At 35.8% G+C, this 24,520-nt stretch overlaps 1 protein-coding gene across 1 annotated transcript in view; it reads left to right on the top strand.

The window, feature by feature from the left end:
• The first annotated feature begins 6,548 nt into the window (after positions 1-6,548).
• LOC150095112 (protein phosphatase 1A-like) overlaps positions 6,549-24,520 on the top strand; it is a 194,716-nt gene continuing 176,744 nt past the window's right edge. Inside the window, exon 1 of the mRNA XM_090410848.1 lies at positions 6,549-6,677. The gene's annotated coding sequence lies outside the window, so the exon portion shown is untranslated. The remainder of the gene's footprint in view (positions 6,678-24,520) is intronic.

Raw genomic sequence — 24,520 nt, forward strand, 5'->3', positions numbered from 1 at the left:
AAGGAGTACGAAGACTCATCGCGGTAGGACACCTACAACTGTCTCAACCACTACACCGAACCTCTACTACGAATCAACGCCATCTACCGCCCACCTCCACCACAACCACAACTGGTATTCTATGTCTGATAATTGCGTGTTTTCTGAAGGGCCGATTTGTCTGTATGCAGGATGAAAAACCCGAGTTTCCGGGAGAAAAAACCCTGCTACTCCCGTCTGAGATCGGCTAACTCACCTTCAATTGAAAATCGTCCAGATAAAGATTTCTCCCGTCGCGACGAGAATCGAACTTAGGCCTATTCCAATCGAAGGGCGCAATGTACCGTCGTTCTTCCAATTGCGCTACGGCAGCAACGAAGAATATAAAGTACAGACCCACTGGCGCACCTAGGATTTAATCTTGGGGTGGGCCGAGTTGAACGGATTAAAAAATTTTTAAATACAATGAATTTGCATTAAAAATATTTTTATCCGTTCAACTAAAATTCGTTAAATTTTATTCATTCTATAAAATTCATTAAGTAATTATAAAAATTTATTTAAAGAATAAAATCCTGTTTTCTTTTCTTTTTACAAAGCTCTTGAATTATTTCAGTCGTGGTTACATGAATCTCTCTCTGTGTGTATATATATATATAGCAAAGCCAGCCCTTTCAATCGTGATTGTGTCATGGTAGATCTTAAATAGGTTTTTAAAAGGCGTAAGTTAGAAAATGACCTTTCACTGACGCATGTTAATACCGGAAGCGTTGCAAATATTTTTAATAAGTTATAGATGTTAGGATATATCATTTTGTCACACTTTGAAACTGCATCAATGGCATATTTGCATGGATCTATTGCATACGGTTTTTCAAATTTCTTATACCACGACTAGAATTCGGCGTTCAAAATTGCTGGATTTGTATAAGGCCAATCACCGGCATAAAATTCACACAATTGATGAAAATCTTCCATTGTAGTTGCTGTTGGACAATCTTTTCCATTTGGTAGAAGAGAAAAAAATATATTTCAAAATGTTGCGGTGCCGAGTGAAACGTTCAAAAAGTTGAGTCAATATTTGGTCAATAAATGGAATGAAATAGTTCTCCTGAAATACTCTTCTACAGAATCGGCTTCATCAAAACAAACATTGGACCTTAATGTTTGTTTTGATGAAGTCCTTGGCTTTTTAATGTCTATATTAAAATTATTGGCTTTTATACATGCTTCATCGTAAATATCTTTAAATGAAGAATCTGGTGTTTTACGAACGGTATTTAATTGAGTCACAACATCATCAACAAAATTTAGGGCAATTAAGAGGTCACTGTCAGATTTTTGGATTATTTTAGACAATGGTAAGGTGCACACAAATATTTTTTGCAAGCTAAATAAAGATATTATAAATCTTAAAAGATATTAATATTATAATATTATAAACAACAAGGACGTCCTGTCTTTTAGGGGTTGAAGAAATTGTGTACCTTTTCAATTATGCCAATGCAATTTCTTATTTATTACAGACATAGCATTTCCAAGTGCTAAATTCAAACTATGTGTGCACAATGAACATATAAAGCTTGTCGATATTATTATATTATTACATAACATCTCCAGGTAGTCCAAAGACATATCGAGGAAGGGCACCTACTCTACAACTCTCCGTCTTCACCAACCACAACTACAATTATCATCATCATCTACACCAACGCTGTCTACCGCCGACCACTGCCACTAGTATTTTCACAGACAATCACAAACATCCATGCCCACGGCGGATTCGAACTCACAGCCTTTTGGCTAGAGAGTCGACCAACCAGGCTGGATATATGGATAAAAAAATTAACTTTTGTGGGTAAAAATTAAACCAAAATTTTTAGTTTTATTAAACAAATAAATTAAATGATATAATTATGTTACTATTTACTTTTAATGAGATGGATGAGCTTCTCGACCTTGCAGAGTTGCTGGATATCTGGCTCAATATTGGTCAACTTCAGTCGAAGATCGGCGCACACACACTAAGACGAATTCGGTATTTTGTTTTTATTTCAAGGAGCAATGAAAATCGATTCTCGCAAAGATAGGTTGTAGAAAACTGCATGATGATTTTCGACCTCTTCAAATAATTCGGGAAATTCACTTCTCACTGAAGGCGAGACCAGAATCGAGCCAAACCACGATCACGGAATTGCATTTTAAGCCCACTGTCACTTGAAAGCTCCATTGGCTGCTCTTTTTTCGATAACGAAAGGTCGTTCTCGTGACTGCAAGCCTGAAATGGATTGTGAAATCACAAAAATTTCTTATAAAAGTTATTTGGAAAATGTTTCCAAATTCTGTTTCAGAGTTTTGAGGTGGACACAAACCCTTTCCCAGTGGTTAAATTCTAAACTAATAAGTTTCGGGGCCCTATACAAAATAACCAATTGTATTTACCTTTTGAATACTATCCGGGGAAGCTTTAAACCTCCCCGTTCCTTTCATCACGCGTTCGTAATCAAGCTACTGTTGATATTGACTTTATATACACATTCAAACCTGTAAACAATTGTTGAATAATAACACAATAATGTAGGCATAATTACCGTAAAGGGAGAAAAGTCATTAAACAGAAAAATGTTCCTACAAAATAACCAACTGTATTTACCTTTAAATGTCACTGGTCTAGTGTCCAGCAAATCACCAAATCTTTCCTTTCGTTCAGCGTATTATTATTATCGCATTGCAACTGATGGGAATTCTGTGTTTCGTTACAGACCTCTTTCTCTTCAGAAACTACACACAAACTGTCATTACAAACTCGTTTTGTATTATCACTGTCATCCGAGATATTTTTCCGTTTAAAGAAGATACCAATGTACTTATCCATAATTGAAATACCGTACTTGCTCACATATAATTCTCATCCTTGATTTTACTTTTCGAAAAAAAATAAATTAAAAAGTTTCACATATACCTCGCAAATAAAAAAAGCTGAAGCACGTTCAGAGCAGGGCGATAGTAACTTGCTCCCGCGGTAAACAACACGCCCTCTCCCAATAGCCACTATATTGCAGAGGCAAGAAAAACGAGTATTTTATTGTCAGTGAATAAGGTATAAGCAGTCTGTGTAATATATTTCTCAACAAATAGTGCAATTAGAGACAACTGGGATAAAAACGACACTAATTAATAAATCACATGTCTCCTCATACAGAAACTATGCTGTATATATAGACTCAAGCAAAACCATATGTTGCAGGGCACCTAGTCCCCCCTCCCTGGGTACGCCACTGTACAGACCAGAAAAGTTACAAGCATGGTTAAAAAAAGAAAATGTAGAATATGAGAGGAAATTGGCCAGTCAGCTCAAAGCTAATCCAAAGGAATTTTTTTGCTGTGTGACAAGCAAGAGCAAAAATAATTACTGCAGAATGATACTGATGGATAGCTATGGTTGCCGGGTAATCATAGCAAATGTAATTTAATTAACGAACACTTCATCAGTGTATATCATAGTGGTGTGAGTGATGCTGGTGCAACATGTAGAATGGACATAAGAATTCGGAGAATTAAAGGTGAAAGAATCAGAGGTGTATCAAGTGTTGCTCAGGTTAGGTGTTAATAAGGCTGTGGGAATGAATGACATATCACCACGTATTTTTAAAGAAAGTGCAAAAGAGTTAGCCATGCGCTGGTCATTTAATGAAAGTCTTGCCGTATGGAAGGTTCCTGAGTAGAAGAAAGAAAGAAAAATAATATCTTTCCAGAAATATGGTTTGAGAACAGAAGTTTCCAATTATAGACCGGTCTGTATATCTGCAGTTGTGATCGTGTTGGAAAAATTGGTTAGAATTAGAATACAGGATTGTGTTGATTTACATGGGTTTGTGAAGGGAAGGTCTAGTTTCCACAACTTGCTTATGTTTTATGATAAGGTGAGGAATGTTTTGGATATGGTGGAATCATATACAGTGATGTTCTAGGACTTTGGAAAAGAATTTGATAGATTACCACATGATATGTTTGTGTACAAGCATGGACAGAATTGGTGTATAAGCATGGACAGAGGACAGAAGTAGATTATATGTTGGATTGGAAATTGGCTTTCTCTGAATGATACTAGCAAGTTGTGTATTATGGAGCCGTGTCTCAGAAAAGGAAAGTGACCAGTAGGGCTCAAGAACAAAACCTCAGGGTTTTGTTCTTGAGCCCTACTGTTTAATTTATTTGTTAATGGTATTTCATGTGGATTGACTGAGGATCTTCAAATGTTTGTGGATGATGCAAAGTTAGGTAGAATTATCAGGAGTGTTGCTGATGTTAATTCTCTACAGGAAGATTTGAGTAGACTTTTAGCTTGGACAAATGAGTGGTGTTGCAGCTTTAATATTAATAAATGCAAAGTATTACACTTTAGGATACAGAAATATAATGCTACTTACTGTATTGGTGAAGCTGTTCTTCAGGAAGTGGATGAGATTCGTGATCTTGGAGTGATGGTAAAGAGTGGACTTTATTTATTTATTCATATGGAGTTTCCTCCCTTTTCTCCCCCATCCGTATTGGGACGAGTTGAGCCCCCTCATGGGGGGGTTAAGTATTTATGGCTGTAGATCCCTGTGTGTTCACGGGGCCGGTTTGCCTGCTTTCGGGATGAAAACCCCCAGATAAACTGGGGGAAAAAACCCTGCTGTCCACGCCCAAGACCGGCTAACTTGGCTATGGTCGAGGAAGATCCTTAAGCTCCTCACGTTGGCGGTGACGGGAATCGTAACCCAGGACACGCCTTTCCCATGCATATGGTTGCGAAGCGAAAAGCCACTAGGCTAACCGCGTGGACAAGAGTGGACTGAAGTTCCGAGAGCAAATGTTGCAAAACTGCACATTTTATTGCTGCTATGATAAAAAGTACTTTAACGTGTAGGGATAAGATGGTGGTGGTGCTTCTATATAAGGCACTGTCAGACCACATATGGTATATTGTGTTCAGATATGGTCATCAAGTTTTTATTGTGAAGTGGAGATATTAGAGAAGTTCTTAAGACGAATAACGAAAGTGATATCAAGAGTGTTGGTCATGAAGAGCGTTTCGCGAATGCGGATTACAGAGGTTGGTGGATATGAGGAAATAGAGATATGACAGAGACCTTCAATTTGTAAAGTTGTTTAAAGATGTAGTGAAGAAGGGTGTAAGGATTAGAATTTTTACGTGAAGAGTTGTTAGTGAGTGGGATGCACTAGCTGAATGTACTGTGAATGCAGGCAGTAAATCACTTCAAAGCTCGTAATTATAGACATGTTGCTGGTTGAGCGGGCCTCCCACGATGAATCTGGTGACTCCATGGAGGTTACCAAAATAATAATAATAATAATAATAATAATAATAATAATAATAATAATAATAATAATAATAATAATAATAATAATCTGTGGTAAGATATTTGCCAGTTATCGAAATTGCGACACTGTAAAAGGAGCGTAGTTAGTCTAAAAACCTAGCTAGTTGTTGGAAGTTTTTTTCACTTGGTTATGCTATAAATTAAAGATACCAAAAAATTATATGCTTGGTTTAACACTTTATCCAAGTGATCCTTCCAAAATAATGCATAGCATTATATATACCCGTAAGATATGTGCTTTACATTATGCGATACTAAGGCAAGTGATGTGAAGTCATGAGCGCTTATATACGAGTTGCTCTGTCCTGATTATATTTCAGGCCCAAACTCTGTTTGCTTACACTTGGATAAAGTGTTAAACCAAGTATATAATTTCTTGGTATCTTTAATTTAAAAACCTAGCTACATTCTGATCACTAGCACTCCTGACACTATGCATGCTAATACATTTGTCCTTGTACATACTCTTCCTCTGTTCATAAAAAGTGTGTATACTCTAAACTCTCCGTTCGGAAGAAAATATGAATGTATGTACTATTTTGTTCATATCGTAAGGGGGGGGGGGGTAAACTTACGGAAATTTACGATCAGAATCTTGGCTGCGATTTTTTATGTGTATTCGTTGAATACTGAATTGTACATTGCCTCATTCATTCTGCTTTTTGAACTATGTTTGACTTTAAGGAATCGTTATTAAAGCTGAAATATGAGAACTTCTATAACTATCGATATTATTGTATTTCTATAATATAGGGAATTAATCAAGTTGTTTATAATTACCATGGAGGTATTTTATTGACAGACCAAGACATCCAAACTCTGAATTGTCAAATCACATTTGCTATGTGTATTTTTTGAGACAATGGCCTGAAATTTTAAAAAAAATTTAAAATTAGTATTAAAAATTCGAATGACATTTATAAGAGGAAAGAAGTCTAATGCAACCGCTTGTAACAGCGCTTCTAAACTTCAATGTAAACCTTATTGAAATACCGAAAAAATTTGTTTTGTTTACCCTGTGGTTGTTGCTGGATGACGTCATGTGTGTTGAAGCCATTCACGTTACACATTATTGCATCCATTCGGCCGTATTCTCCTATACAAAACCGTTGAGATGATGTAATGCACTAAATTTTTTGTTTATACTGAACGGTAATAGAGGGCGCATAAGTAGTCTACAATCAAAGCCAAGGCCGAGGGTGACGATTGCTTTTCGAATGATGGCGACGGATATGGTGAACACATTAAGAGGAAATCCTTTGAGGCTTTTATGCACTTGTTCTTCCTGACAACACTGAACTTATACACACAGTGAGTAATACTAAAATTATAATTTTAAGGTGTTGATAAGAGCTGAATTTACATTATTTACTTGGGGAATTTCATGATAATGTTCAACTCCATCATTTTGCGAAGGCGGTTCGAATACTTTGGAGTAAGCCTATATCGAAATCTTCAGCATTAGTAAAAGGAAATGATTGAGTACCTGAATCAAGAATATCACTCCAGCTTCTTCAAGGAAAAAATATCCACACGTATCAAGTAGTTTGCGAAGACAATTTTTATGAGTTTTATTAAAATCGGTGTGTGTATTGGAAGCAAAACTACAGCCATTTGGGTATCAGATTATATGTAACTTCAAATTCGCTGGGCAGTTTTGAAACTTTTTTTTTATTTAATTTAATTTAATTTTTATTTATTTTTTTTCCAGTTTGATAATGTATTCAAGTATGAGATTAGGTGTATTTTACTTTTTCTTTTTTTTTTCCCTCCCGAAAATTTTAAACTGCATGTCACGCTGTATATGCTAAAATATGCTTCATCAGTGTTAAAAATTAAAGTCCTTCCGCATTTACATCCTTCGCATAATCCCTAAGTATTGATACATTTCAAATTGCATGCATCACTGTCTGCATTTGTCAAATGAGGTGGCATAATGGAAAACTTAAACATTACCTGTAGGAATAGATAAACCCTGTGATGATCAATAAGCATTAATTGAATAATCAAGTCTTATCTTAGTATATATATATATATATATATATATATATATATATATATATATTCAGTTATACACACAGACAAATCTGTATGTATTCATATTTTCAATAGAGATGCGAATAAATTTCCCAGCAGAGTAGAATCAAGTGAAATTAACATATGATGCACTTTATTCATTTTTGTTTTATGAAAACCATAATGCTTTCCTTACACGAATTCATGTATTCCAGTACCATTTCATTTAGTTCCTTTTCATAACTTATGCAAGTTTTTCCATCTGATCTGCATTGCTACTTTTGTGGTAATGAGTTTTGATATGTTTAATATACTGATTTGCAAGTATATGTCATGAGGATTATATTTTGAAGCACTTCATATCCTGAGTAGTTAAGATCCATATGTGGATTTGACTTATATAGATAATTATTTATTTAGACTGAAAGGGAGGGGGTATCTTATTTCATAAGTGAGGATATTTTTAAAAGCAAAATTTTTTATCATTTACTTCTTAAATATATTAAGTTACAAGTGAAACATTAGAAACTGAAAGCAGCTTATTATATTTGGAGGTTTAAGGCGTATGTATTCATATGGTTAAATAAGAAACGGAAGATTTTAAATTTCTCTATAATGATCACTGCTTCTTGCTTTAAACTTCAGTGTGTTGCATTTCTAATGTTTCACTGCAAACAGCCTGTCCATTTTTTTGGTCTACCAGCTGGTCTTTTTGTATTTAGTTTTGAGTCTCTTGCTAGTTTAAGACTAGTTTGTTTTTGGGTCCTTTCTATGACCATGTTGATTCCATTCCAATGTTTTTTTTTTATCTCTTTGTTTATGGTTGTAGTTGACATTCTTCATAAATCTTTTCATTTTTTATTCTATCAAATTTTGTTTTATTAACTATTTCTTAATGTTTTTCATTTCATCATGTATTTTGATAATTTCTTTTCTTGTTTCACATACATACATCATTATTGGTTAGACTTCTGATTTATATATTCCTACTTTTGTTTCTTTGGTTAGATCTTTATTTTTCTATGTAGTTAAATATCCTGATATTTTATTAGCCTTCAAGGATTGTTCTTTTACTTCATCCTATGTTGTTATATTTTCATGGTTCACAGTTATTCCTGGTAATTTAAATTTAATTCCTTTTTTCAATAGTTTTTGATTTCTCTGTTGATATTTGCATGTTAAAACTATTGTACTGAAGAGATTTTTTTATTTTTTTTTGCAAATAATTTACATTATCTGAATATCCAACCAACTTTAAATTTTCTTTTTTGATTTTTATTCCATTTAAGTTTCTAAAACTGACTGTAAAGTTTGATTCCTTTCCTTATAGGGTTTTTCTGTTTCTGATATCTTATTATACATTTCCTTTTTTTTTTTTCCTTTTTTTTTTTTTTTTTGTATATGTTTGATCATTTTGATGATATGCAGCAATATCTTTCTTGATATCTTTCTTTTTTTCTTTGGAAAGAGAAGGCAGGGTAGACCTCAAAAAAGGATATTGGATGGATAATGAGACTGGAACAGACCAATATGGTCTATACCCATAATCAGTGTTATGATGATGATCTCCCTTTTGATGCTAATACTTTCAGGGCATCCTATAATCTGATTCCATTTAAAAGCCTTCTCTAAGTCAGTGAAACATGAATTTTTGTTTTATTCTACTGCTTTTCTGTTATTTACATTATATAACACATATCGCATCAGTACATGATCTTCCATCATGGAATACTTATCATTATAATTTAGTCTTGTTTCCAGTGCTTCTTTGATATTTTTTCTACACATTTTTTGAGTAGTGCACAATAAATCTATTCCTTGATAATTTTAGGTTCAGATATTGATATTGATATTCATTCTTCATTAGTTGGGAATGTCTATTTTTTCAAAGACGTTTAATTAAATTTCTTATGTTCTTAGTCATTTCTTTACTTCCATTTTTCATTTCATTATAAATTCCATCAGTTGAGCTGATTTCCCAGTTTTCAATTCTGCGATTACTGATTCTGTTAAATTATTTATTATAATTTCACGTGTTTGCTGGATGTAGTATTCAGACATTTTTACTTCTTCACCTTCATATAATTTGGTAAAAATTATATGATTCCATTGATTCATTATGACAAATATGAGATGATTGAACTATGAGTAGAGCTACTTAGTCTCTTGGAATAAGTGAGTTTTTATTGGAATAGTATACATTACATAAGGGATCGGCAGGATTTTAGTGAATCACATGTTATCCAGTACTAACTGTATGAACCAGAAAAGGATTTCAGATTAAAACTTAAATGATTTATTATTTTTATAATAATAATAGTTATAATTAATTATTATTATTACATAACACCTCCAAGGAGTTCAACTCATTGAAGGAGGGAACCTACTCTACAACTCTCCATCTCCATGAACTACACCAACACCATCTACTGCCTGCTGACCACTAGTAGTTTTTGTCTGTAAATTGTATGTTCTCAAAGCTGATTTGTCTATAAAGACTGTAAAGATTGTCTATAACAAAGAATTTTTTGAATAAAATAATTTCATTAAGTTATAAAATATTTTATTACATCTTGTTAATCTCTCTCTCGCTCTACCCTCTCTCATATTGTAATAAAAGTATGATCTGCAGTATTCCCAAATTGTTTAAATTACATAAATACAGCCTTCAAAATTATTTCATTCTTAGGACTTGTAACGAAGTTGATATTACTAATCAGGATGATATTTTTCAAATTGGAAAAGTTAGTTTTTATTAACTGAATATATTAGATACCTTCACTTCTTAATGGACACTTTATGGGGAAAGATTACTTTGAATTTGAATGTGGGGAAAGATTACAAATAATAACAGAGAATGTTTATTCACCTGAGAAACAAAACTAGTCTAGAAACAAATGTACTTTCTAGGTAACTGTATTCTTGAAGCGGATTACTATGTAGATTATATTTGGATTAGTCCTTTCCAAGTGTGACATGATAAAATATTGCTTATTTTGTCTTTTTCTTTTCCCAAAAGAAAAGAACTTCGAAGTCATTCCCCTTGTCCAACTCAGCTGCCACTCTGTTATAAAAAGTTAATAAATTACTAAGGCAATACTGACCTTTAACATTTTTAAGTAAATCTTTACAAAACAGATATGAAGCAACAGAACAATGGAGAACCGATGTTTAAAGATGTTTAAAAAAAAATTGATCATCAGACCTGGTATGTATCATGTGTGCAGAGAACAATGGTATCCACACTTGAAGTTGATGTTTGAGTTCTGATGTGATGAATTATTTATATGATGAACATCATATAATTTAAACTTTATTTTCTTTCTTATCATCTAGGAGTATAGGTGCTTTGGGACTGACTAATATATATTAATAGATAGTTAGGCTACCCTGCTTTGGACAGATTTTTGGCATTTGCAATTTTGATTTAATTTGGACAACCCTTAAGTTTTCCAATTGAGTAATTAAAATGCACTTCTATATGATTTTTAGATTACTGCCATAGACCTGGTGGACAACATAATTGACAAACTTGAATTGACTTACTGATTGCAAAAAGGTTCATATACAAAGATGTATAAATGGATTTTTGACTTTACAAAATTAAAAATTTTGTAAAGTCTAAAGGATTGTAGTAGATAGGATTTCTTTTCAAGTTGATAAGTAGAGGGGAAAAATGGACTGAAGTTTCCTCTGAGATTTATTCTACATTGATATTGCCCAAAGAAGGGGATAGGGAAAGGAGAATCTTTGAATGGAGGCTTCTGTAGTTGCAACTTTGTATAAATATGATCCATTGTATTGATGCGAGCACAGATTGATAAGAAAATAACTATTTATTAACTTAAAAGCTAATATTTCACTGTTATTATATCCAGCATCTTCAGAGCACACAAAGTTTGTTACAAATGCGAGACAACCACAATCCTGTGTAACAGTGGGGCTAGTATAAGTAATTGCATGGTGCAATACAAGACTAAAGTCCTAATACAGCACCATCAAAGTTTTTTTAAAAAAAAAAAACTAGTCGAAAGTTTTGAACAAAATATAGTAGTCCAAATAATAGTCTTTGAAAGTTTCGAAAAATACTAGTCCAAAGTTGTAAAAAATAAATAAATATTAATTTGGTCTTAGGATGACTGTTTCCCAAATCTTTGGTAGATTTATACAGCCATACTTGTTAAGGTTTGGAGTATGTTTTAAGGCTTCTGTTGATTCCAGGAACAACCTCTCTGACTTGTAGAAGCTTCTGTGCAGTACTTTTGTTGTTGTTTTTCCAATTGATCCTGTGTGCCTGGTATCCAAGGCATGGTCTGCCAGACCCGACTTGCCATAGCGAAAGTGCCGGATATATTTTTTGTGTTCACTGTGGTGGATGTTTACAGTTCTTCCTGTCTGTCCATAGTAGGCTCGATGACAAGAACAGGGCACTTCATAGACTCCTGGATGTGATAAAGGAGTGAATCTGTCCTTAGGTGAATGGATGAGAGTTGCCAATTTCACATAAGGTTTAAATATGGTGTGCAGTTGTGTTTGTTAAGCGCCCTAGATATCTTTTCAGGTGTGCCTTTAATGTATGGGATGGTGATAGTTTTGTTGTAGTCTTCTGTGGTAGATAGAGGGTAGCATTTAGTATTTTATCTATCTTATGGGGATTATAGCCATTGGTTAGGAAGGTGTGATGCAGGTGAGAAAGTTCAGCAGTGAGAGCAATGTCATTGGAACAGATTGCTCTAGCCCTATGGGTTAGTGTTTTTAAGGTACCATATTGTTGAGAAGGGTTATGGTGTAATTGTTTGTGTAAATATCTCTCTGTATGTGTGGGTTTTCTATAAACCGAAAATGATAAGGAACCTTCTGGAAGACGTGATCAGTGTTTCCAGGACAGACAGGCAGTCATTGGCTTCTAGTTCCATAGTAAAATGGATTTTAGGGTGCTGGCTATTTAGATGCTCTAAAAATGTATTCAATGTGTCTTGGCCATGTGGCCAAATAGTAAACACATCATCAACATAGCATAGCCAGAAACTAGGTTTGAGAGTGGCTGTGTTGATAGCTAGCTTTTCCAGATGTTCTATATAGAAGTTGGCTAAGGGAGGAGAAAATGGGGATCCCATAGCTATCCCATCTAATTGTTTGTATATTTTCCCTTTCCATGTAAAATAACCTGCCTGTATTGTGAATTTAAGTAGCTGAAATATATCGGGAAATTGTGAATTTAGTAAGTTAAGTGTTTCAGTCAATGGTACATTAGTGAATAATGAGGTGATATCAAAACTCACCATTAGGTCTGAACTATTTAAGGTGGTTTTCTAAAATACTTTTTAGGTGGATAGAATTTTTAACAAAAGAGGGAGAATTGTTTGTGTAAGTGGTTAGTAGTTTGGCTAAATGTTTAGCTAGTTTATATGTACGACTGTTTATACTATCTACAATAGGCCATAAAGGTGTACCTTGTTTGCGAATTTTTGGAGCTCCATATATTCTGGGTGTTTTAACATGAAAGGGTTTGAGTTTGTTGACTGTTTCTTTTTGCCAGGAAGTGACTTTGTTCAATAACTTGCACACCTTATTCTTTTGTGAGTTGGTGGGATCTCGATTTATAATTTGATATGTTGACCGGTCTTGGAGAAGTGGGTGCATTTTACTTTCATATTCTGTTGTATGCATTACTACAGTTATTATTATTATTACGGGTATCTCCTTGGAGTCAGACTCATCGCGGGAGACCCAAACTAGCAAAACAATATCTGTCATATCTCTTCTTGAATTCATTTACAGATGAAGAGCTCGCAACTAAGTCAGGCAATGAATTCCACTCATTCACCACACTCTTCTTTAATTTCCAGGGATGACCTCTTGTTCTTCCATCACTATCACACAGCTGAAACATTTCCCCTGCATCAATGCTATAAAAACCTTTCAGTAATTTAAATGTTTCTATCATATCCCCCTCTTCTCCTCCTATCAATCAACCTTTGCAATCCACAAGCTCTCAATCTATCAATGTAGGAAGCATTTTTTACATCATTCACGAACTTAGTCACTCTTCGCTGAACTCTCTCCATAGCCTCATCTCCAAGGTATCCAGGTGACCAGACCTGAGCACAGTAATCCAAATGCGGACGTATCAATGCTTTATAAAGGGGAATAATAACCTCTTTATCTCTGGATGTCAGTGTGTTCCTCAACAACCAAGTAATCCTATGTGCAATCTTGGACACCTTAGCAATGTGTCCCCTGAACTTCATCTCCCTATCTACCAACACCCCCTAAGTCCCTAGCCTCATCAATCTCTTGGAGTACTGTTCCATCAATGTAGTACACAGCTGGTAATCTTTTAATCCCAAACTGCATAACTTTACATTTTTCCACATTGAACTGGCATCCATTACCTTTTGCCCATTCTACCAACTTATTGAAATCATCCTGCAAACTTTCAACATCAGCTTGATTTTTTATTGCGCTACCCAACTTTGCATCATCAGCAAACAACTGAATATCTCCTTTTAAGCCATTTCCTATATCATTTATATACAAATTAAACAACAATGGCCCAAGCACAGAGCCCTGAGGCACTGTAAAAATATTTATGTAGCTCCAAAAAGTCTAAATATTTTTACATAAATTTTACCAAGGTCAAGCCCAGTAAGAATTGTAACTTGTACATAGATGTTTGTTTAAATGTAAATAATCCCAATGGGAATTGTATATGCTCTCTGCCAAATAAGGGAATATTCTAGAAGTGTAGCAGTAAGGCAATACCTTGCCACTAGTAAACAGTATATTTTTAACTCTTTGTAAAGACGTCAAATTTTGTGTGTGTTCTACATGGAAACGTCAAGGTCAGTGCTAGGTGGACCGACAAACGGTTCAAACGAATGTCCTCTGCCTGAATGAATAGGATTTAGGGAGTGTTGGAGAAAAACAAAGGAAGGGTCATCTGAGAAAAGGATCAAAGAATTTTACCGAAATGTTCAGGGGTCACATATCTCCGTGCAAGGATTCGCAAGTGACCGAATAAAAGGCATTGGTGAAAAGATCGCAACATCAGTTCCAGAAATTTTCATCAGTGATCCAGAGGTCGTCGGCCATTCTTCAAGAAGTTTTCGGCAGTTATCCGTCAGATGTGCATCATCGGGAACGCGACTTCAGTAAAAATCATGCCAGTGATCTAAAAGAAAGATGACGAGGAGCTGATCCGCCAGGCAAAGCAGATATTTGATGACGAATTGACGAGTCTTCGTCGGGAGCTGTTAATCAGAGGGAAGAAATTGCTCCGTTGGTCCAACACGCATGCAAACATTCCACAAGCTGATAATCTTCATCTGAAGTGCGGCGAGTACAGCATCCCAAAAGCGTCAGTAAATCTATCGGCTGTGTAAAGAGGGAGAGAAAAACCTGACACGGAATTAAAAAAAAAGGAACAGAAGTCCAGTTCGAAGCCAAGTGCACAGTGGGTAGCAGCTATAAAGTGAGTTGACCCGTTTGTTAAATTTTCTTGAGCTTTTAAGAGAACTTTTATTAGTGGACTGTAAAGCAGAGGCTGATCTAAATAGGCATATTTAACAGTTGAAGATTATAAAGTAATTGTCATGAATTTATAGTTGAAATATGTCATAGTGTAACTGTTTGTTGGATTGTGAAACTTGCCTATAGAGTATTCCCAACATAGAAAGGAAGGAGCAATTGTGTGTAAAAGATAGTCTGTGTTTGATGAATAAGAGTTAACAATAAGTACCATTGCTCAGTATAAATGATTTATGATATATTAAGAAAATTAGTTAAATATGTGATATGAATTGTGTGAGTAAAATGCATCAACTTAACTAATTTATTTATGCAGATTTGAAACGAGATGTTTTTTTCTTTCTATTACTGAAAATGCAGTGTAAATTTGTCTTATGTGAATTAAATTTTGTTGTTTAAATATTAAATAAGTGTCACATGATTCTTAATTATTTGATGCACTGTTCCGGAAAAAAATATTAGAGCCTATTAGCGTGAACCCAAGATCAAGAATAGTAAAGGATAGATAGTAGACCACGACTGCAGATATACTAATTAAATTAGAGATATTCTGAGGGTAAATAGAAAACTACTGGATGCATATTACACTTCTTGTTAATAGAAAACGAACATCAGTGGCGCAGCTTTTAAAGAAATAAATTTTCTGGTGTTCGAAGAATAAGAAGGCAAGTGCGAAAGGTAGTTGAGCATAAGGAGATATAAAGAGATAAGATAGAGACATAAAAATGAGATAGGATAGAGAGAAAAATAAAGTACATATAATAAAAAGAAATAAAGTATATAATAAAGAGATATATGAAAGAAAAAAAAATAGACCCCCCCCCCCCGTTTACAATGGCGCAGTTCCGACAGGATTAAACCACCCTATGATTACAGTACACCACTGGTCACTTGCCTCATCCTGGACTCGGCTCCTTCATACACCACCTTCTGGTATCTCTCCCTGAGCCGTTCTGCTATCCATATCACCAATATTTAGTATCCATTCCCATCTGCTCCAATTTGCGTAACAGTGTTCCATGGAGTATCCTGTCAAAAGCCTTAGCAAAATCCAGAAGTACCACTGTGTAGCCAGTTCCTTTGTCCAACTCAGATGTCATTCTATTATAAAAAGTTAATAGATTGCTAAGGCAGAATCTACCTTTAACAAAACCATGTTGGCCTCTATAGAGTATCATATCCTGATCCACCCATTCTTGAATTTGTCTTTAACCAACTTTTCCAATACTTTTACCACTACTCCTGAGATGGTGATTGGTCTGTAATTGCAGTTTTAAAGCCACCTTTATGCAAAGGAACCACTTTGCCTAACTTCCACTCCAGAGTTCAAACTTAAGTTAAATATCCTAGTAAGAGGGGGTTGATAATTCCTTTACACAATCATGCAACACCCAAGCTGATATTCCATTTAAACCTACAGCAGTGTTTGCATTTAAATTTTGCATTATATTAAATACCTCTGATTTCTTAACTTCAATTCTCACATTAGTTATTGCTACAGGTACAGAGATATCCTCACTTGGCTGATAGACTTTTGAAAAGTGATCACTCAGTAACTCGACTATTACATCTGATTTTGTCACCACAATACCATCGGCACCCACTAAAGTTATCCTTCCGAAGTCATTCTTCCTTTTACTTGCCACACAGCGGAAGAATTCTTTGGGGTTACCCTTGATCTCATTGGCTAAGGTCTTCTCATAATCTGATTTAGCTTTACTTACTATGCTGGTAACCTTCCTACCTTGAGCCTTGTACTGCTCATGGGTGTACTGATCGCATTTCTCCTTGTACATTCTCCATAACATTTTCTTTTTTTGCAGATCAAGCTTGATTCTACTGCTCATCTAACGCCTACCTTGTTTGTCTTCCTGACCATGGGGACACAATTTGATATTGCTTTTTTCAGATACCTGCTGATTTTATCCCAGACACTGCTAACATCTTTCCCTTGCAATATGTTTTGCCATGGGATGGCTGCAAGCTCACTCCGAAGCTTGTTATAATTGCCTAACCTGAAGTTCCATATATATACCCCTTCTTAACAGAAAAATCCATAGATTTTGCAACCTCCCAAGTCAATACCACATGATCGCTTTCACCAATTGGAGATAATGAGGACACCTTACTTATGCATATGTCCTCTGAACCAGGTCCAACACTCTCACACCACGTGTCCCTTCAGTTATGTGCTATTTCAAGTAATTATCTTGTAGAAGATGTATGAACTCCATTTCCTTTTTGCTACGTGATATTTCCTCCTTCCAATTGATATCATAATTAAAATCCCCCATAATAAGCACTATACCTGCACTCATTGCACTAATTTGCTGATGCATGAATTCAATATCCTTCCCTGGCCTATAGCAGCATCCAACTGTATATTTGGTTGCATTGGTCACTATTTCACACCAGACCACCTCAAATGAACTCTCATTCACATGTCTATCATCAACAGTACTCCTCCCCCCTGTTCTATCTTCTCTATCCTCCCTGTAAATACTGTACCCATCACATTCAATTCCAGTGACCACATCTGCCGACAGCCAAGTTTCACTAATGCCTACAACTTTTGGTGAGATTGCACTGACTAATGCCAAAAATTCTTCTCTCTTATTTCAAATGCTTCTTGCATTGGTATATAAAAATTGCAGATTCCCTCTAGTTCTTGGACCAGCTTTAGAACTGATATACAAGTCACTGATTTCAGTAGTCCCATGCTGATTTTTATCCCCTCTCTTCTGCAATTTATTCTGCGAATAAGGATCAATAAATATACAATCACTGCTAAAGTTTCTCTCTCTTACACTCAACCTTTTCAATCTTAGTTTTCCTGCCCAATTACTTCAACTTGTTCAGAAAACAGTAACTTCTTCAATCGCTTATGTCTTTCCATGTTCAGATGCAGCCCATCTCTAGCATAGAACTGTCTTTTTTTTTCAAACACACTCCAGACCTCTTCTTTTGGCACATTCTTGGAGAAGTGCGTGCATTTTGCTTTCATATTCTGTGTTTCCTTTGTCTGATTTGGTTATTATTGCATAACTCTTTTAGAGCCATTATTTCTTTATGTGAGATATTATTTTTGGGAGGCTTAGAATGGATTAGGATATTGGCCATATCTAACCTAATATTATTGGCTGTTGCTGGAGGCAGGTTGTATATTCCATGTTCAATGGAAGCCATTATTTTGATTTTTGGAACTTCTTTACGAGTAACGGCAAAATTGTGTCCAAGACTTAATGCACTTGTGGCTTCTTTGGTTAAAGGTTAACGATGATAAGTTCACAATGACACCATCTTGATGTAATTGCGGCCGCTGCGTAGCACTGCGTTCCTGATAATTTCAAATTTCTTCTGGTGCCGATTTTTAACTTTAGCAAATTCTTTGTTGGCTGTGGAGTCGGAGATTCTATCCAGGATATCCCATAGCTCTGGGTTCAAAATGTCAGATAATATATCACGTAGTGCACTGATGGAAGACTTTATTTTTGAAAGTTCTCAGTGAGTAGCATATATCTGTTCTTGTAATAGGCTATAATCCCCATTAGATAGATAAAATACTAAATGCTACCCAGAAATCCGCCCACCATCTACCACAGAAGACTACAAAAAACTTCACCATCCCATACATTAAAGGCCCATCTGAAAAGATATCTAGGGTGCTTAACAAACACCAGCTGCACACCATATTTAAACCTTATATGAAATTGGCAACTCTCATCCATTCACCTAAGGACAGATTCACTCCTTTATCACATCCAGGAGTCTATGAAGTGCCCTGTTCTTGTCATCAGGCCTACTACGGACAGATAGGAAGAACTGTGGACATCCACCTCAGTGAACACAAAAAAATATATCTGGCACTTTCGCTATGGCAAGTCAGGTCTGGCAGACCATGCTTTGGATACCCTGGCACACAGGATCAATTGAGAAAAAAAAAGTTCTGCACATAACTTTCTACACGACAGAGAGGTTGTTCTTGGAATCAACAGAAGCCTTAAAACATACTCCAAACCTTAACAAGTATGGCTGTATAAATTTACCAAAGGTTTGGGAGACAGTCATCCTAAGACCAAAGACTACTATTTGGACTACTATATTTTTTCAAAACTTTGGACTACTGTTTTTTTTTTTTTTTTTTTTTTTTTTTTAAAAACTTAGATGGCACCTTATTAGGACTTTAGTCTTGTGTTGCACGCTGCAATTACTTATACTTGCCCCACTGTTACACCAGATTATGGTTGTCTTGCATTTGTTACAAACTTTGTGTGCTCTGAAGATGCTGGATATAATACCAGCAAAATATTAGCTTTTAAGTTAATAAATAGTTATTTTCTTATCAATCTGTGTTCGCATCAATGCCGTTTAAATCCAATTCAACATTTGTGACGAACACATAAGCCTATCCACGCGGTTAACTGACCACTGTAATTGTAAGTCATCAGTTTTGACGATGCGATGCAGCACTAATGTGCTATGGATTTTGCAACTTTTTCTGTGTGGGGTTGATATATATAAAAATTAGATCATGTATTAATGGCAGAATTGCTGTTCGTTGGCATCACCCATATGTCATAGCTATATTTGATAAGTGTTCAGGTAAAGGTAGAGTGGTTATTTAGTGTTTTATAATAGTTTTGACAAAACCTGTAGCATTCTTGATCTGGAAACTTGATCATGTAGCATGATCTGGAAGCGTTTTGGCAAATTAGTAAAATGAGTACAGGTTAAAGAAATGGAATTTATACACCTGCTGAGAGATAATTACTTGATGCAACATGTAATGGAGGGGACTCGAGGTACAAGAGTATTAGACCTGGTCATAGAATCAGATCTATCAGTAACTAAGGTGGCTGTCTTGACTTGGGAAATTGTAAAAAACAAGAAATATTCTGTCAATAGTATGTCTAAGGTAAGGAGTTAAGGAATTAGATGGATGAGTAATATCATTAAGCATGAGCTTCAGAAGAAAATGTGGCGGGTATATAAGGAAAAAGGTGACCAGCAAACTCATAAACAGTACAAGGATCAGACAAGAGGGAATGACCAGTATGTTTTTCCTTCCTTACCATACTGGTCATTCCCTCTTGTCTGATCCTTGTAAGAAGAAATTAGCTGTGTAGACTAAAGGAAATCCTAAAAAAAAGGTCATTTGCTGTGTGACAAGTAAGAGGAAGAATGAATGTGGAAGAATAATCTTAATGAGTGCTGATGGTCACAAAGTGACAGAAGCAGGTAAAATAGTTGAGTTACTGAGAGACTACTTTGCAGGGATATATCATACAAGTGAGGTTAATGCTGTGACATATGTGATACTCATGTGGGAACAGATGGATGAATTGGATATTCTTGAGATATTGCAGAATCTCAGTGTGAATACAACTTTTTATTATTACAGTCATATCCCGACTTACGCGAATCTGGAGTTACACGGTTTCTTATATGTATGTATTCCTGTTCCACTTCACCACAAGTGGTATATTTCCCGGTGCTGGCCACATTCATCAGTGTCGCACATGCTGCGAAGAAGCACTGACGTGTTTCGCACGTTCTCCATTCATACACGATTTTTATAGTCTACAAACCTTGCAATTGTTTAATGTTATGTTCTTGATACAAATTTTATCACATAAAAAAATAATAATGTCGTCCAAAAGAAGCAAGTTCAATTCTGATATAGCTAGCAAGAAAAGAAAAACATCGACTTTGGAAACAAAACTGAACATTATTAAGGATTTTGAAGGCGGAATGAAAATTTGTGAGCCAGCAAAGAAGTTTGGTCTACACGAATCCACAGTAAGAACAATCATAAAAGAAAGGTTTACAGATTTTGGATGACATAGATTCTAACGGGGAATGAATTGTAGCCACAAGGCAAGGAATAAAAAAAATCATTGGCTTGCTATGAAGAAATTTTGCGTAACAAGAAAAAGACATGCCGTCAGACGAATCTATTAGATTTTATGAAACGATCGACATAGAAATAACTTTCTTTTTTTTATGTATGAAAAACTACAATTATGATTATATTTCTTAAAGAATAATAGGTGTTTTTGTAAACTTTTGGTCCCAATTAACTAATATTTTGAATGTTTGTATATATAAATTACATGCAAAATTATACCCCGAGTTACACGAATTTGACTTGCGTGCTTTTTGTAGGTCCCACCTACCGCGTAACTTCGGGGTATGGCTGTATTCAGGCATCTTCTATCAGTCATCACCCCCAGATCTCTTGTCTCTCCTACTTCCTCCAGTTTAACTCCTCCCATAGAGTATGCAGTGTCCCATCGATGTGTCCGAAACCTCAAGACCTTACATTTTGCTGCATTAAACTGACACCCCCATTCATTTGCCCATCTATCCAGTTTATTCAAATCCTCTTGCAGGGCTGCCGCATCTGTTACTATTACTAATAATCCTTCCCTGCTTTGCATCATTCGCAAACAACCGAATATCCCCTTTCAATCCATGGACAATGTCATTGATATAAAGGTTAAACAATATAGGTCCCAGCAGTGAGCCCTGTGGAACCCCATTTGTAACCTTCTGTCTCTTTGATATTACTCCACCATACACAACTCTCTGATACCTATTGGACAGCCAATCCTGAATCCAGTTGACCAACCTGACATCCAAACCCATCTGCTGCAACTCGAACATCAGCTTTAAATGTGGCACCCTGTCAAATGCCTTTGCTAAGTCTAGGAAAATGGCAGTATATGACTTTCCCTCATCTACTGCTCTTGTAACTTTATTATAAAAAAGCTAGCATATTGCTAAAACAAGAGCGCCCCTTCACAAATCCATGTTGACTCTCACTGATAACATTACCCTCATCTGCCCAATGCTGTATATGGTCCCTCACTACTTTCTCCAAGATCTTACTAACTACTGATGACACACAAACTGGTCTATAATTAGACACTTCCAGTTTGCTACCGCCCTTATGCAATGGCACTATCTTACCTTCCTTCCATTCCATGGGCACCTTTCCCGCAGCCAGACTTTTATTGAAAAGCCAGATCAAGCGCACTGTCAGTTCCTTAGCACATTCTCTCAAAACTCGTGGTGAAATACCATCCAGTCCCACAGCTTTACTAACATCCAGAGTACTCAGTATGTGGAACACACTCTCCTCCTGCACCTCTAAACCTCGAACCTGCTCTATCCCTCTAGTATTCAAATTGACTCCTCCAGGATGAAATACTCCAATAAAGTGTTCATTGAACAATTCCACTATGCCCTCTGCATCAGTCACTCTATTCCGATTTTTATCCCACAATGTCATTCTTCCACAGTCATTTCTCCTCCTACTGGCCACGTAGATAAAAAAAAAAATACCCTAGGATTTTTCTTGGATTAAAGGGCCAATCTTTTCTCATATTCCATTTTCGCCTTCCTTACCATACTAGTCACTCTTCTGGCCTATGTCTTATATTCTTCATGCATCTTCTCTTCACCTGTCTCCTTTTATCTCTTCCATAGCCTCTCTTTCACATGTAGCTCATGCTTAATATTGTTTGTCATCCACTTTACTCCAGATTGTGTCCTCTTCTTCACTCGTAGAATACAGCTTACCATTGCTGCTAACAAATATTCTTTCACAATTTCCCAAGCACTGATTCCACTAACTGTGGAATTAGATGGGATATAGAGAAGAACAGAGATCTGTAAGTTGTCCAACTGTGTCATGCAGACTTCTGACAAGAGTATACAAAAGAACATGCAGGTAGATTATTATGTTAGGAATGCTAGGAGTATCAGAAACAAAGGGGTAGAGTTTGTTGCCTTGATTCACTTTGTTGGGACCTCAGATTGTAAGCTTCAGTGACACCTGGCTATCAGAATCTGATATACTAACTGGTATTGAGTGTAATGGGTACAGTATTTTTAGGAAGGATAGAAAGGATAGGAGAGGTGGGTGCATGCCGCTAATGATATCAGATGACTTGAATCCAGTTATACTTGAGACTGATTGTACTACTACTAACAGTATTTCATGTGGCAATGAGTTTCAAGCCATCTTGTGTGAGGTGGAATCTAACAAGATCAATTACATAGTGGGATATTGTTATAGACCTGGTGGAAAGTGTTACTAGTGATGAAGAAATGCATCACCAAATAGAAAAGATTAACGCAGAAAAGAGTAATTATAATGGGAGACTTTCATTATCCAAATATTGATTGGGATTATGCCAATTACGGATAGTTGGCATTATCCGAATATGAATAGAATCTCATGCAGAGAATGAAAATTAATTTATTGAGCTGTTGCGGACAAGTTCTTCAAGCAGCATGTGACAGAAGGAACTTGAGGTCAAAAAGCATTAGATTTCATTATAGTGTCAGATGGTTTCTGTTAAAGACATAACTATTCTGCCTCTGGGTGGTGATAGTGATCATACAATACTCACTTGGGAAGTGACTAAGTTTATGAATGTTCCATTCAGAAGAGGTTACATGCTGAACTACAAAGTAGGAAATTATGACCAACTGAGAAGTATATAGAGTTCAGTGGAATGGGATCGGTTTTGCTGGATGGGAAGAAAATCAACAGTGCATGGGAAGAATTTAAAAAATACTTAAATGATGTGATATCGGAATGTGTCCAGAGAGTTCGAAAAATAAATATGGTAGGAGTCAAATGGATGTGAAATCTTATTAAGCAAAAGATTCGTAAGAAAGGATGATGTGAAAGAAATACCAAGTGCATAAAGATGTGTATTATGAAAATTATAAGCAGCAGGCCAGAAGAGTCACAACTGTTGTACAGAAAGCAAAGTCTGAGTATGAAAAAAACTGCCTGTGCTTGCTAAAAAAACAACCCACAAGCATTCTATCAATATACTGCAAGTAAAAGAAAGAATGAATATGAAAGAATAACTTTTCTAAATGCAGATTTCGTGTAATAGATGCGGAAGAGGTTGTTCAACTAATGAGCACCTATTTTGTTAAAAGCTATCAACCTGGTGTACACAACATTCAGCTCATTGCTACCGCTTCACTGAATGAAGAAACTCAGTTGTATGAGGACAAGGTATTAGAGCTGTTGCACAAACTGAATAAGAATTCACCAATAGGACCTGATGGGATATCAGCATGTTCTAAAAGAATGTTCAGCTGAACTGGCTATTCCTTTGACCAGGCTGTTTAATATGAGTCTCAGAACAGGGAAGATACATTATGATACTTTTGGATTTTGCTAAGGCTTTTGACAGGATACAGCTTGGTAGACTGTTGCATAAATTGGAGAATATGGGTTTGGGTTATAGAATATTAGTGTGGATAAGAGGATGGCTGACTGACAGATATCAAAAGTGGTATAGTGGGGATGTGAGTTTGCAAGATTTAAGGTAACCAGTGGTGAAAAACAAGGATTAGTGCTTGGTCCACTGTTATTCAGTCTGTACATTAATGATATTGGGAAAGATTTGACAAGTGACATACAGCTATTTGCTGATGATGCAATAGGGTAATTAGGAATGCGCTGATATTCTTGCAGAATGATTTGAACAGGCTGGAATTGTGGGCATAGGAAAATGAATATCAGTTCAATGTCAGATTATATTGGTGGGATTAGGCTAGAAGAAACTGATGAGGCT

The sequence above is a fragment of the Typopeltis vanoorti genome, chromosome 21, assembly GCF_054136105.1.
Source record: "Typopeltis vanoorti isolate ZY-2024b chromosome 21, IOZ_Tvanoo_1.0, whole genome shotgun sequence".
Classification (NCBI taxonomy): domain Eukaryota; kingdom Metazoa; phylum Arthropoda; class Arachnida; order Uropygi; family Thelyphonidae; genus Typopeltis; species Typopeltis vanoorti.